The 13,092-nt window shown below is 43.3% G+C and overlaps 1 long non-coding RNA gene across 1 annotated transcript; it reads left to right on the forward strand.

Moving 5' to 3' along the window:
- Positions 1-8,844: 8,844 nt before the first annotated feature.
- On the forward strand, positions 8,845-12,640 carry LOC142587089 (uncharacterized). The gene is made up of 2 exons (XR_012829354.1): positions 8,845-8,914; positions 12,510-12,640. It is a non-coding gene; the product is annotated as an uncharacterized LOC142587089 (long non-coding RNA).
- The last annotated feature ends 452 nt before the right edge of the window (positions 12,641-13,092 follow it).

A 13,092-nucleotide genomic window follows, 5' to 3' on the forward strand; every position in this document is an offset into this window, starting at 1 on the left:
AAGGTTTCCTGCAGCATAATTACTTTTAGCCTGGCCTCAGATGACCTGATCACCTGTCGCAGTGCTGCTTTTTTGTGTTCGAACCCGCGACAATTCCATTGCCACAAGTTAAATGCATGATTACGGTCCATTGTTATTAGGTGAGGCTGCCTTTCTATTACCCACTACTTCCCTCTTTGTGATGGCCCCCGACAATCCAGGAATGGACTTTATACTATCCGCCTCCGATAGCAGATACTAATCGTCGTCATCCCGTCGCGTCTCAATTTTCCTAAGTCTTTTCTCCGTCGTTAGTCTCCATTTCCACAATTTATCCACTTTAAAGTTGGTCGTTTCCACTGTCTCTCTTATCGCTTTAATTGCATCTTTTATTTCACTGAGGGCTTAGCAGACTGACTCATCCTCAGAACTCACCACCCTCTCTTTAGGGGCAGGAGAGCTGGATTCTCCTGGATCGCTGCTTTTGCTTACAGGTCTATCTATCTCTACTCTAGCAGGGCTCGACTGGTCTTTTTTACGAAGCTCTACTACCTGCCTGGTCAATTCTTCATTAGCTTTTCTTAAAGAAGCTACTTCTTTAATTAACTGCTCTTTTCTGACATCATTGTCATCACCCACAGCCGCCGAGGCGCCCGCAACAACCCTCGCCATACCTTTGACTTTGTCAGCCCAGGTGGTTCCTGGCGTCGTCTTCTCGCCGGGTATTGTCTCTTTGCACGAAGCGCACCTGCGCTTCTTTGACTTGGAGCGCCCTCTATCCCTGGATAGTGAGCGATGCCTGGATCTGGCGCGACTCCTGGAGCCTGAGTTTCCCTGTCCTCGTGGGCGATGGTTGGGCGCCAGCTGTTGCGCTTCCGGTTGCACTCTTGTTGACGACCGAGTCCTGTTGCGCTCTCTTCGACGAAGTCGTACGACGTAAGGGATTTGAAATCTTTGCTTGCAAAACTTGTCGCAGGTGGGGTGATCGCCTTCACAAAACTTACACTCAGGTACACACACATGTTCACCTCCTGGGTTGCGAGTTCCAGATCCCCTGCACTGAACAAAGTCAGGTGGTGGACACACATCAGAGTGGTGCCCGACCCTTCCGCAGGTGAAGCAGACATCGAATTGCTTCCTGTAGAGGTAGCATCTCACTAGTGTGGATCCGCACCTGACGAAATTGGGCACTTTGAGTCCATCGAAAAGTACGATGACCGATCCCGACGTCTTGATGCGCCTGGCAGCCAGCGCGAGCGGGTTCAAGTCATGCACGATGTTTCTTGTTATTATAGCTTGCGAGTCTCTGATGTCCACTCTTCGGATGACGCCTTTTCATGTGGCATGTGGTGCCCCTTCGTATGTATTTGCCTCGTATTCCGCTTCCATAATCTTGAAAGACTTGATTCTAACTTACTTCGCAGCATGTTCGGGCTTAGGTGTGCTGACTACGATGCTATTTTGAGTGAAGTTCGGGCAGACATGTTCACGGGCCTCCTATTCCGTTAGGCCGGACGCCTCGATGATTGCGGAACCAATCGTGGTGGTGCTCACCTTGTTCGAATTGAGCCCTCCTCGAGGTCGTATAATGATTTTTCTGTGCTCCTCGGCCAGTTGAGGCATCCTCGAAGCTTTGATAATCCGATACTTGACCATTCCACCGACTGCATGGTCTGGCTGATTACGTGGCAATGTGGTGTCCTGATCCACAGCCTTTGTGCTAGCTCGTGATCTTCGGCCAGCCACTACTTGCCAGCCGTAGTCGTCCTAACCATTGTTTACTTCATGTCCAGTAAAATCTTCATCTTCCATGTTTGTATCCGCCATGGCTGCGGTCAAGTGGGCTTACTAGGTCCAACAAAGGCCCTACTCCTCACTAAGGAGCAGAAAACGTTCCGTAAGATTGTGAAAAAACAAGCCCCACCTCGAATCTTGGTGTCAGTAGATTCGCCGTCGCTTTGCGGATCCAGTGGTATGCTTCTTTTCGTTGCACTCTCAAAAGTGACGAGCGGAGCATGGAAGAAGAAACGGAGCCGATGCATCCACGTCTGCACTGCTCGGCGCTTCTTCTTCTCCGCCTTCAAATTTGGTGGATATGACAGAAATTATGTGTGGAGAAAACTTTACCTTGCAGGTTATTTACAATGGATACAAAGTTCAATTTTTCCGAACTTTTTGTTATATGAGGTCTCCCTCGTTTTTTGTCGGTGATCTGAACTAATCACAGAGTTTACAATTAACGGAAATTGGTGGGTATATTATAGGTGACGTCTAGGCAAAGCTTAAAGTCTGTTTGTCAATTACAGTACAGTGTTAAGCTCAATATTATAGGAGAACCACTGAAAAAACAATGTAGTGTCAATGGCTGGGTGGGTGGGCAGGGGGGGGAGGAGTGTTATTTTGGATGATGTCATTAGATCAAGTTCGCCCCTTCTAGAAATTGCTTGAACAAGTGCTCCAAGTCGCTATAGTCAGGCAATGTTTCAAATCAGCAAGTGATTTGAAAGCATTCTTTTTAAGTTTGCTCTCTAATTGCAGGCAACAAACGTATTCAACGTATTCAACAAACGTGTTCAGATATAGCTGCTTTGAAAATTCAGCTGTGATTGAGCAATATCTTACAAATCTGCAGTCTTTTAGTGATTATTCTCCTAAAAAAACCGTATTCATCAATTTTCTTCATATTTCGAAATTATGGTACACATATTTAGAATGTTTCTACGCGGAAGCGGCTTTAAGTCGCGGATCACCTATATTGTGATCTTACACAACGTGGTGAGCACCTCGGATTGCCGAACATGCACCGACAGACAGGCAGACAACGAATGTTATTTAATCCTGAGGAGCTACTGTCAGGACCTCCTAACGGGAGGCCTTTGTAGCCGCTGGCCGCACCCACGTAGAGGACAGAACTACATGACGCTCCGCTCTTTCCTGGGCGCTCTGGATAGCCTGGGCTTGCTTTTCGAGTACCGTACTTCTGATGGCCTCCTCCCATTCGGCTTCGCTGGAGAGGAAGTCGTTAGGCAACGCGGGACATCGCCAGAGCTTGTGAGCCATAGTGCAAAAGGTTTCTGTGCGGTCGGCACAACTAGGGTCCACATTCGTGTCCATTCTACTGAGGGATCCCCGCGACGGGAAAGATCCCGTCTGCAGCATTCTAAGAGTAGCTGACTGACCTCTACTGAGCTTCGGTTGAGGCAGAGGTTATATTCTCCGAAACATTAAAAATCATATAGCTATCTAATTTATCATGAGTATACAAGGTTATCGCCCAAAAAGAATTCTCGTAAAGTAAATATCTTTAAGCAGAAATAATTCAATATTTATTGACACAGAACAATAATTACTGGCGGCTTTTGCACATGTCCTCGACAGCAGGAGGCTCATTTCGCACATTAAGCTCGAGTGGACTACCATATGCGCAGTGGGTACCTTGGAGTGCCAGTCACAATGATATAAGCGATTTATTCACCGACACCAAGTTGAAGTTGTCTTAGAACTAGTTGTGTTTCCGCAAATGCGTAAAACCTCTCACCTTAGGATGTGAAGAGTCTCTTGAGACACATTAGGTTCTCAGACCTCGCCCTTCATGTTTTAAGCACCCGTTCATGATGGTGTTATGAGCCAAGATGAAAGATGCTTCTTCTTCCATGCGCAACTGCACACTTGAAATTAGTGAAGTGGGGAATCATTAACCAATGTTTTAAAATTGCACTTCTGAAAGCCTGCCAGCATCTTGTGCCAAATGTCTTCGATAATCAGGTTTCGCGACTCTGCGCAGCTAGCTACCATTTGCAGTTGCTGGTTACGATGGCTGGCAGGAAGTTAAGAAAAAGGAAGATTATTGTCCTGGTGCCGCCTTGAAGCCATGCAGAAGTAAAAAAGTGGTCGTGCTGCTTTCCCTACCTAAAGTCGACAACAATCTCAAGGTTGCAGGAAGAGTTGTAGTGAACGTTGATTTTTCTACCACACACAAACTTTGTAGCTTGGGCGCCAAAGTTAATAATCTCAATCAGAAAGGCAATGTTCCTGATACAAATCATCACCAACAGTTCATTATCCCATGTACGGAAGCTGTAGTTTACTGCATTAAATTGTGATGAGGGAAAGAATAGTTGGGACAAACTGGCAGATGTCTCAACGATCGCTTACGAGAACACTCAAGCAATGGTGATAAACTGGCAGTAACCGGTAATCTTGGTGCTCACTGCATGCGCTGTAGCTGCAAACTCTTGTTGAAAAAGACCAGAGCGATGGGAAGGCATTCTGATCAACTGACAAGGGAAATCGTATAGGCGTTTGAGATAAACGCAAACAAAGATTTCTCGAGCTGCCCATCTGTCACATATTCAGAGAAGGAGATACTGTTCTTGTCATGGTAGCGGTGGCATATTATGTTGTCAGGTGATCTGGAATGCTGTGGTAACGTTACAATTAATTTCCGTCTTTTATTGTACGATACTATACAGGGTGTTTCAACTAAATTTAGCCAGAGATTTAAAATATGCTGATGCACTCTAAGACGACGCGACCATATGCATGTTGCTAAATTTTCTATGTAGTGTGTCACGCTATTTTTGTTATTTTGCTTAACTAGATAATTAGCCAATGTTATTTACCAACATCTCGAGCAACGAAGTTAGGCAAGAAATCCCACTTAGAAAGCTGTAGAGCACTTTGCAAAACGTCCGATAAGACAGTTTCTAACTTTCTATGTATTAGGGGTTTTGGGCGTACTGCGGATGCTCGCGAAATACAAAAGGTTACCACGTGGCATAACCGCTTGCACGCCGTGATTGCAGCGCTCCCAAACTCTCCGCATAGAAGTGAACATAGCATCTAGCAGGGCGTGCTGCCACTCAAAAGACGCCAGGGCAGTGGCGAAGTCATTGGCTCATCGACTTACGCCGGCGATGTGCTTCTCTCGCGGCAATTCATGACAGCGACAAGCAGACGCAGCGGCAGCACACCCGGCTAAATGCTAAGTTCGTTCGTGTTCGGAACGCTTCGGAGAAGTGCAATCACGACGTGCAAGCGGGCATCTCACGTGGTGTATTTCTTGCATTGGCTAAAACTCTGGCTAAAATGAGCTAAAACAGCCTTTATATGCTGTGACCAAGTTCAAAAGAGTATCAGTTGTTAGTAGTGCTGTATCCTGTGTGCCTTCTCTCGTGTCGTGCACATCTTTTTGCTGAAAACTATTAACAGTAGTTCATAAAGAAACGGGGTTTCGAAAAATCATCTCTGGATATTCAGGTAATCATCTTACCACTCACGAGGATCACACACTAAGAACGCACACCTCGTAAGCAGGTGCACTTTTGTGCTAGCAATGGGGCGGACATTTTTGGTTTATTATGTCGTAGGTGGCTCTTTAATCACTTCTAGTTTCCTGTTTTGTTCTGGAGGGGCAAACCTATTTAGAGTGAAACTGCGAAACATTAATACCAATGTGAGAATGTAATTATTTTTGGCTTGCAGCACCGAGAGCGAATGCATGTGAATACCTTTTTCAAGGAGAATGCACTTCCGAGAAAATTGTCGTGTGCACTGAGGATATAGGAAGTTCAACTTGCGTTTGTAGTAAGTAAAGACCATCCTGTGCATTACAAAAAAAAAAACAAATTAAGACAACGGCTCCTGTATACAACTCGCATAGTTTCCGGGAACAAAATGTCTGTATCTTTTCTGGAGTGTGGTATGAGAGCAAAAACAACTCGGGCCATGCCAATCACGAGGGACTGTAGATTAACGCATTTATCAAGTTGAGATACACCTGTAATTTGGTAGTAAGAGCTTCATTGCTGAGAGGATTCATAAGATATTCGTTTATGAGTATTTAAGGATGTAACTACCACTTCATTTTGTTATGGCGTGATGCGGTTTAAGGGTTAGTAGACATAACTGAGATAGCCGTGTAAGTGCCGAAGCCGAAACACGTCACGAATGAGTTGAGTACGGCGGCTGGGCTCTTCTGTCGTGCTTTGCTCTGGACACACTGGCAAATAATTCCTCGTTGCACATTCCGCTGTCATCTGAGAACAAATACAGAATTGGGGTGAGGGGATGGGAGACCCAGGTTCAATACCCGTCAGTACCCAAGCTTTCGACGTCTTTGTTTTTGTTATTAAGATCACAGAAGTAAGGAGACCAGAAATGCCATAGAAACAAATAAATGCGGGGAAGTCAGATGATAATGTTACTCGTAATGAAATTGAAGCATAACAATCACCTCAGGAATTCGTTTAATACTGCGCAGAAGTACACCTTTCCAGGCAGCGGGATTTTAGCCGTCTGATGGCATTTATTGTCGCCACGGTTTCAGGGGTCACTGATAATTATACTAAAGTAGCAGGACAAGTAATAGTCCGTGCAAAGTTATTACATTCAGGACATGGTTCGCAGAGAACAGTGATTTGATATCTCAATTTGATATAAATATAAACATTTTGATATGCGCACTAGATTACCACTCTTCACAAAACTTCACAATGTATTCCTTATTGCTTTTCATTCAAACAGTATAGCGGACGTTCCGATATTTAGCAACTTGCCTCTTGGTGAGGAACATGATTAACATGTTCCTAAATCCCAAGACAATATCGAAGATTCCTAAACAGCTATTTAGAAAAAGAAAATTATAGCTAGCCACTCACGGCGCATGCTATCGTAAAGATGTCTACCGAGTTGTAGGTCCCTCAGGGATAGAGTCATTCCTTTAGCATTTAAAACAAGGCTTAATAGGCAAGTGACACGATACAAGACTTGTGCGACGAACAGGTCTTGGTTCGCAGTCTTCATCAGTAAATGAACCTTCTTTTATTCTGGCATGTCGGGGTTAGTACGATGAAACCAGCGGATTATCAAGTCAGTGAAGATAGCTGCATTTTCTTTGAGATGCTGTGCATGACGACTTCGGCCCTTTCTCGCCGAATGATGCTCGTAAAAGCTTGAAGGCAGCTTTTTCGAAACAAGTCCTATGACCTTATGGTTGCGTCTTAATTCTCACAGCATGTGCAAACAGCATGCTGGTACCACCCCTTATAAAAATAGTCGGGGGCGTGCTTTTTGGGAGGGCAGACTTCACGATGAGAACATCCAGGGCACGAATTTCTTGTAGATACCCTGCAACAGCGGTGAATTGACGCGGCTGCTATGCCAGACTTTGTGCCTTCGCGAAAGCGCACGCACTACGGTTCTAGGCGCCGCACAACGACGCTGTGGAACTCGCTGAATATTATATTAACCGTCGAATGAATGGCGCCTAAAAGATTGTCCACAGGTCAGTGTTCGGTGGATGTTAGCCAACTGATACAACGTAGTAGCCATGCGCTTCTCCAGAGAAATGGCTCTGCGCATGCTCATGTCTTGCCATGTCATAGATTTGCACATGCCTCCATTGGAATGCCGGAGAGGCCGCCATTGGATTCTGAACCTGGCAATGTTTAACACTAGAATGGTATTCAGTGAGGCGAGTCTAGCAGTGTTATTGGAGGAATTAGAGGGCAGTAAATGGGATATACTAGGGCTCAGTGAAGTTAGGAGGACAAATGAAGCATATACAGTGCTAAAAAGCGGGCACGTCTTGTGTTAACGGCGCTTAGCGGAGAGACGAGAACTGGGAGCCCGACTCATGATTAATAAGAATATTGCTGGTAACATACAGGTATTCTGTAGCATTAACGAGAGCGTGGCCGGTCTTGTTGTGAAACTTAATAAGAGGTAAAAATTGAAGGTAGTGCAGGTGTACACCCTTACATCTAGTCATGGTGACCAAGAAGTCGAAAGCTCCTATGAAGACGTCGAATCGGCGATGGGTAAAGTCAAAACAAGATACACTGTACTGATGGGCGACTTCAATGCAAAGGTAGGCGAGAAGAAGGCTGGAGCAAGACAGTGGGAGAATATCGCATAGGCACGAGGAATAGCAGGGGAGAGTTATTAAAAGAGTTTGCGGAACAGAATAATATGCGGATAATGAATGATAATGATAATGATAATGATAATGAATGAATGAAGTTTGGAGTAGCTTTACGGTACAGCCGCCCATAGTCCCGCAAGAACACACCAGAAACGAACAAATAAACGTGATCCTCGCTAATAAACAGCACACACGGTAAGGTACACATATCAATCCAGGGATGGATTGTCTTGGCTCTCGTACCAACCGTAATCTGGACTTCGGCCAGGAGTCGGCAGACTGGCTCTTACTACTGCCAAACGCCACCAAAGCAATTGAATCAGTATGCTAAGAATGTTCCGACGGTAACACGGAATATATAGTCTAGATAAATTGGAGTATATATGTCAATATAAGTTCGAACAGCAGTTACACAATTATATTTTCATTTGCAGTACTGGGTATCCCGTGACGTGCTTAACAGCTCCAGAGTGGCACCAACTCAGCAGTGGTTTTCTCTTGTAACAAATGTCCATCTGTAGTCGGCGGTAACCACAGTTGAGTCCAGTAACTAAAGTGCGTCTTAACTTTGGTTAGCACGCCCGTGTAACTAAGATGTAAGAGCTGCATTCTAAAGGAAACATACCGCAGGCACGACGGGGCAGTGTACGAATAGCCGACAGCGGTAGTGACATCGACAGCAGCATAATTCACGGTTATCATACAGGAACCTGTGAGGCTTGACTAACTCGATTAAGATTTCGGCGTTGAAATTTACTTCGGTGTTGCCATATCGCACATTTCAACACACCAAAACATACAGCTCAGTATTAAATGGGTCAGACCGGGAATTCAGATGAAAACAAAGTAGCTGCCGCTGCTGTTGCCAGCGTCAGCTGGGTAAAATGGCTGTATTTAGCGACGTATTCTTAAAGTCTGATTGGTCTATTTTGCTAGAGCAGGGACTATGACACCGAGCCGGAGGCGGAAATGTAGAACGCCACTCTATGTCACCGGGGGCCCGTTTTCGAGGTAAGAACTACTCAGAAAGCCTCTCCCCTGAAAAAATGCAGTGCCCTGATGGTGACGCGCTGTAACGTCTGACAGATGTGTGAATGAGGCTTAAGAATGCACCCTCGTTTAAACGTGATTAAACGGGATTTGGCGCCACCTCTTCTAGCACCCGCGGTTTGCCATCCCTGCTCTTGAGTGACTTCTTCCGGGAGAATATTTTCGCTATCTACCTGATATTCCATGATGGTAGTGGACGAGTGGCACTTTGCCGCCCCGGATTTTTAATGAAGGAATTGTAGAGCATAGTGAACAATTTTCAAGTGATTTCTTTTCCCGAGGATACTTGTTCTGGTGGCGCTCGATTATGTTAAAATCATGAGTAACCAACTAGCCGGAATCTAAACTCTAGTGAAATTCATCAACCACGACCCAATCTGAAACAAACAAGCCAAAAATATGCCGTGCCGATTGTGTTTTCAGACCATTACAAAAGTTCTTGTCTGTATGTGCGTAAACTCTTTAATTGAATATTGACCGCGGACAAGAAGTACCATACCACGCCTTTTGTTCCCTGCGGTGGGAGCATTGTACATAAAATTTCTCTATTTTATGTTAAGGAATTATCCAACAGACAAGTATATACATTGCTAACACGCCCCGAAGACATAGTTAATCCGTAAGAAATAGGACCATTCCTCACTTGCTTGCACGTTGCTAAGAGTACCCGTGCAAGTCATTGTGCGCGTTACTAGGGTGCTCGGAAGGGGGGGGGGGGGGGTGTACGTGCGCAGCTAGAAGTGTACTTTTTCGCCGGGTTGATGACAGGCGTATCAGTGCCACTTCTCTTTTCTTTCAAAAGACAAAATTTCATTTTCAGTTAGAATAATTAGGTTATTTGAGTGCATTTCATGTCTGTTAAGTGTGAGCATCTCTGATAACCAGATAGAAGTGTTCTACTGGATAGGCTCGATTCATTGTGCATCAATTTTATGTTAACGCCTTTTCTGTGTTCTCCCTCGTCCTTGTGAAATTTGGTGCTAGTTCCTGCCCTGTAAGTATATTCCGACTGGCTTAACAACGCACATGCTATAACAGTATTTATGTGAACAGTAACCGTTTCTTTCATAAACATTTATGGGTAGCTTCGTGTTTTTATCTTCCTCTATATTCCTGTAATTCCTCTAAGTTCCTCTAAAATTCCAAGATTCCTCTAAATTCCACTAAATTTTTCTTCCGCTAAACTTGTAGCTGAGCTTCATGCACCTCACTTATCGTATATATTTAACCTATCGATATCTTCCTCTGCCTTCACAGACAGACTAAAGCTAGCCAAAGTGATTGTGATCCATAAATCTTTGACGACAGAAGACATGGGAAACTATCGACCAGGATCGATTCTGCCGATTTTCTCGAAGCCACTAGAAAAAATTTTGCTTAAGCGTTTGGAAATTTACGTTAATGATAATCGTCTTTTCACAGATTTCCAATTTTGTTTTAGACAAGGCTTATCGACGGAATCTGCGCTACTTAAACAAAAAGAACTAATTTTGCAAAACATTGAAAATTATCTTCTAACAATGGGCATTTTTGTCGATTTCAGCAAAGCATTTGACTGTATTATTTATAACATTATTTTAGATAAACTTTATGAATACGGTATAAGAGGCAATCCGCTTAAGTTGATAAGGTCATACCTTGAAAAACGTCAGCAATCTGTATGTGTTGATGGTTGTAGCTCCAGTTTTGAATATATAAGATGCGGAGTACCAAAGGGCAGTTTCTTAAGTCCGTTCCTTTTTAACGTATATATGAACGATCTCGTCCATATCTCCATGAAGACTAAATTTATAACATGTGCCAACAACACTAGTTTATTTTCATCTGGAAACTCATCGAAGGAACTCCTGTTTCAAGCGAACGTCATTTTAGAAAGCCTCCATAACGGATCACATGTAAACGGCTTAAAAATTAATTATAATAAAACAAAGGCGATTATTTTTCGTTCGATAAATCCGAAAGTAACCATATCAATCCCGCCACTTATTGGAGACTACGCTATCGCAACCGTAAGTAATATAAATCTCTTGGCGTAATATTTGACGAGCATCCAAAATGAGCTGATGACTTGCGTCATCTTTCTTTAAGCTTGTCGAAATCTGTAGGAGCTCTTTCACGAGGTCGCGACTTGTTTCCCATGAAAGTTAAACAATTATTATATTATTCATTATTTCATTCTCAAATAAGCTACTGTCATCTTGAGTGGGGAACTGCGGCTCGCATGCGTCTAAACCAACTACTACTTCTGCAAAAAACGCTATCCGCATAGTTTCTGTCTCAGATTACCTATCTCATACCAGACCACTCTTTATTAAACATGGAACATCTCCCATTCATCATCTTGTGTCATTTACCATTCTTCGAGCCTTGAGTAACTTGAGCTTACCTCGGGCTAAGTTCATAATCCAACTCTCATCGGTGACACAAACGCACATTCGTACAAGGACCAGACGCAAAGAGAAATGGCATCTACCCCGTCATCACACAACGTATGGCTCCCAAATGTTGTATTTCCTGGTTCCAAACACCCTTAACACAGACAAATGGTGCACAGAAAATATGAACCTAAACAGAAAAACAGTTGTTGAGCAATTTTTTTAGCATGTGGTGGGTTAAAACCCAAATTAGGCTAATAGTTTTATATTTTTTGCCATTGTATATAAAGAAATACTGCTATGTAATGTGTTTAAACTTCATATATTATATCGTAGTGTTGAATTGCAATTATGTTTTGACCCTTCTGTTTCTGCTATACCGCTGTTTTATGCTTTTTTGTTACTTCTCAGTGCATTGTATATTTGAATTTTACTTTGTCTTACATTAAGTTTATTTGTAATTCTGCATTGTGTATGGTTCTTTAATTCATGATGTATGTGAAATTGTAATTTTTTTCCTTCACTGCTGCCATTTTGTAAATGGGACCCGGACCCCGTCAAGCTGCTCCAAGGCAGCTTTTTGTCCCCGCCCTTTTTTTTGAGAAATAAATGAATCTTGAATCTTGAATTGAAATGTTACGTGAAAGTCTCAGTCTTCCGAAATGTCAACGAAAACTACTCGATAAAAAGTATATTACCTGACAGGCATGCAGTGCAAGTGCTCTAAATACCTACACCAGAAGAACCTGCTAAATAATTAGAAAAGAGTTGAATCCTATTTGTACAGTAACTATTTGCTTATACATAGAAAGGCGCAATATCTCTGGTGATCCTGGAATGCGTGACAAACTGCATGTTTTCGCCCTCTGACGAAGGAAGCGCCTAGTGTCGAGAGAGAAAGAGATAGCAAACATTTATTTATATCGAGTTGAGGAGACTTCCTCCTCAGGCGGAACCTTTAGTGCCGGGCCATTAAGGCTCAGATGCGTATCAATACGCAATACTAAGCTCTTGCTTTCTCTGAGAACTAATATAGATATTTCCTTATTGGCTAGCCACTTGCGGATCCCGTAAAATTTTTGTCCTGGCATTACCTTTTACGTTAATTAGTTTACAAGTTTATACTTACAGCAGTTCTTGTACAGCATATATAACGCAAGTGTTTTCTTCATTATTTCCAGTTTCAACCACTACAGCAGAGAGATTCCAGAGTGACCACTGATTTATGGCTCGCCAATGGTCACTGATTATTACCAATGATATTCCATGGAAATACACTGTAAAATTAGGTAATAAACTTTTCTGAACAGACTGCATTTCTTGCCCAACATTGTGTCCAGTAGAAGCTTTTAAGTGTGTTTTATATACTGTGCTTGTTTTTGATACAGTTCCTTTGCAGCATTCTGTTCCTATGGAGCGTCAAGAATTACCTGCAAGTACAGGTATGCTAATGAACTGTGCCCTAACAATAGGCCTGTTGAGCGGTTACATACCAGGTCGAGACGAGGGACCATACACACGTATATTGTTTCGAAAAATTGCAGAGCAAAATGTAATTACCACTGCAAATAGATATAAAAGAGGGCCTAAAATGAGATAGGTGAAGCACAAGCAGGCATCAGCAGTGTTTGGATTTTGTCATCAGCCTTCCCCTCATTTCACATATCTATCAATACAAATACTACCAAAAACCTTCAGCCTATATTAGTGTCCGCTTAAAGGCACAGGGTTTTCCCAGTGACAAACACAGAAACCCTCGCCCAC

Source organism: Dermacentor variabilis, chromosome 7 (assembly GCF_050947875.1).
Source record: "Dermacentor variabilis isolate Ectoservices chromosome 7, ASM5094787v1, whole genome shotgun sequence".
NCBI lineage: Eukaryota > Metazoa > Arthropoda > Arachnida > Ixodida > Ixodidae > Dermacentor > Dermacentor variabilis.